The 3,179-nt window shown below is 36.2% G+C and overlaps 1 pseudogene; it reads left to right on the top strand.

Moving 5' to 3' along the window:
* On the top strand, window positions 184–1,449 carry LOC107627183 (annotated as a pseudogene).

Genomic DNA, 3,179 nt, shown 5'->3' with positions numbered 1-3,179 from the left:
TCTTCTTCTATCTCTTGGGTTATGTAAATTTTAATTTTTTTGTTTCTAACCATGGATACGAAACCTTTTCAATATTGGAAGAGAAAGTCTATGCCTGTCATTCAATGTCGTCATAAAACTTTAAGAGAAAAGGACAAATAGGTCTCTGATCTTTTTTACTGCGGATATTTTCGTCCTCGATGAATGGAAAATACATTCATGTTCCTGACCTTTGTAAAACGTGGACAAATAAATCCTTCCATTGAATTCACTCCGTTAGAGCTGACGGAAAACTCTGACTTGGCAAAGGTAGAGCTGACCTGTCCGTTATAGGATGACACATGGCTCTGAGTTTTTGGAAATTGGACATATTAATCTCCAGGCAAGAAAACGACGCCGTTTCACTACCTTGCTAGAATAATCCACTATCCTTGCTAGCTCAGCTTCTCTCCTCAAACACTCACCGCCTTTCAACCCTCTTCGCGGCCCTCCACGGTCACCGCCAGTCTCTGAAGTCCCCACTCGTCTCCGGTGCCTCAACTGGGTCGGGTCAATACTTGGTGGATCTCCGAATCGGATCACCGCCACAGAGCCTCCTCCTGGTGGCGGACACCAGCAGCGTCCTAGTGTGGGTGAAATGCTCTGCCTGTAGGAACTGCTCTGCCTATCCACCCGGATCCAAATTTTTGGTCCGACATTCCAGAACCTTTGCGCCTCACCACTGCTACGACTCGTCGTGTCGACTCGTTCCACATCTAGTCCAAACTCAATCTCAAACCTGAACCTGCAACCACACCAAGATCCACTCCCCTTGTTTGTACTCCTACTCCTACGTGGACGGTTCCACCACAAGCGGCTTGTTCTCAAAGGAAACGACGACATTTATCACAAGCTCGGGAAGAGTAACCAAAGTAAAAGACTTCTCCTTCGGTTGCGGGTTTCGCGTTTCTGGTCCTAGTGTTACAGGCGCGAGTTTCAACGGTGCGCAAGGTGTTCTAGGTTTAGGACGCGTGAGGTTGCCACCAGTTGAAGGAGCGAACCTAGGGTTTGATCTGTGTGTGAATGTCACCGGCGCAGGGAAGGTGAAGCTGCTGAAGCTGAGCTTTTTATTTAACCGGAAAATCGATAATGTCGCCGCCGGCGAGAAATTATTTCATCGAAGCTGTGGAGGGAGTGAAGTGTGTGGCTATTGAGAGCAAGCTCAATAGGCAATTCTACTTGTTTGGAATGGAGACTCTGTTAAAGCTTGACTTGAATAGATCCAGGTGTTTCTTTGATGCATTTTTTGACTTGAAACCTTACTATTGGCAAAGGTTCCTCTCTTCAAGATTGAATCTAAAGGAACTCGCTTGGTTAAGTATTTCACTCTTTGGACATGCTTCAAACCCTTCCAGGTTTGACATTGTAACAAAGTGCCCAACACCATTGGCTAAAATGATAGGCAATATTGCCTTGGAATACATTGGATGATCCAAGGTTGTGAAACATGTACCATAGTCAATGTATTTTCATGCTTTGGTGGTAAGGTGTGATTTGGTTTTGTTGGTGAAATTTGAGGTACTGTTGGAGGGGCTTTAAACTCTGGCAGATTTTGCTGAGTGATTCTCTAAGATGGTGCTGGTGCATGCGCCTCTCTTCCAAGCTTTGTCGTTGGGAAAGGTGTTAAGAGCAAGAGTTGGTGGGGTTGGGAGGGAGGAGGTAGTGGTGGCGGATATACTCTTGGGAGAGACAGGAACTTTTTTGTCCATTTTTCGAAAGCTCCATTCCACTAATGTGCCACGTGGGAACCCGTAATGCTAGGTAAGCAGAACGGGAGCCACGTCAGACTTTTTCGTTGGGTCTGACGGAGGCATTTGGATGGAGGGGCTGATCCGTCCAACTTTTAAGGACGTCAGGGACTTAAAAGTATTTTTCAATGGTCAAAGACGAAAATGTCCGCAGAAAAAAAGGTCAGGGACATATTTGTCCTTTTCTCAAACTTTAAAGTATATTCAATTTGAATGGTATCAACAATTTGAGAGAATGAATTTGAACTTAAATAACTCTTTTTAATGAAGAGTATTGGGTATATATTTATTGAATTTTTTAAAAAAAAATTTGTGTATTTATACGTCATCTTTTATTTTTGTGGTGGTGAACAGTAATACCCGCATCATAATTTCAAAGTTCATTTTATATTTATGTCGATTCATAAAGTATTTTACAAAAATGATATTTAAGTAAAATTTTTATCTTATAATTATTTTATATTTTGGGATTTAAAATTTTATATTTTTATTTTTATTTAACAATTATTTTTGTATTTTATTTTAATTCTGTTAGTCTAAAAGTACTAATATTAATTTTAATTTTTTAATTTTTAGAATAAGTAAAAAAATGTGATTTTTTAAATAAATTAGATGATTCAAAAATTACTCATTATAAAAGAAGTTAAGTTTAATTCTTGATATGTTAAATAAAAAATAGTTTAATTAGACAAAAAAAATTATAAAAAATTAATAAAAAAATATAAGAAGACATAACAAATAAAAAAAATATTTTTTTCTACATCAAATTGATAAGATAAAAAAAAAATTTTTTTACATCAAATTGATAAAAGAAAAATGCAGAACTATTTTTTATGTGAAACGTTAGGAATGAATTAAAAGGATAGAAGAATGATTGAAAATATAAATTAAATAAGTAAACTAAAGAGAAATAAAAATATAACTGGAAGTTATGCGTGAAACCAAATAAAATTTGCAACTGCAGTGATGAAGGCAATGAAAAGACAATGGAGGCGATGCAATTGAGGGTATTGAAAAAAGGAGAAGGACGATAGTAAGAAAAACACATGAAAGTGTACATGAAGAATAAAATTGGTAGATTTTTTAAAATAATTAAAAAAAATTTAATAGAATAATTAGAGTGAAATCAAACTAGTGGTGAGAGTAATGGGCGGTTTAAACAAAAGGATATAAACTAAAAGTAACATAGAATTAAATAAACATAAAGATGGTGAAGAATATAAAGATATTGATAAAATAAAGGATATAAATTAAAACTTAGAAAGAAACAAAACATGAAAATGGTAAAAAATGTGAAGACATTGATGATGTTCACTTAGTACATTTTCTGATTTATTAACAAATTGCAGACACTTTGTATTTTTTTTTTTGGTTAGAAGATGTGTTATCCTGATTATAGGAGTAATAAAACTG

Source organism: Arachis ipaensis, chromosome B02 (genome assembly GCF_000816755.2).
Source record: "Arachis ipaensis cultivar K30076 chromosome B02, Araip1.1, whole genome shotgun sequence".
NCBI classification, from domain to species: domain Eukaryota; kingdom Viridiplantae; phylum Streptophyta; class Magnoliopsida; order Fabales; family Fabaceae; genus Arachis; species Arachis ipaensis.
This window is presented reverse-complemented; position numbering and strand designations above follow the sequence as displayed.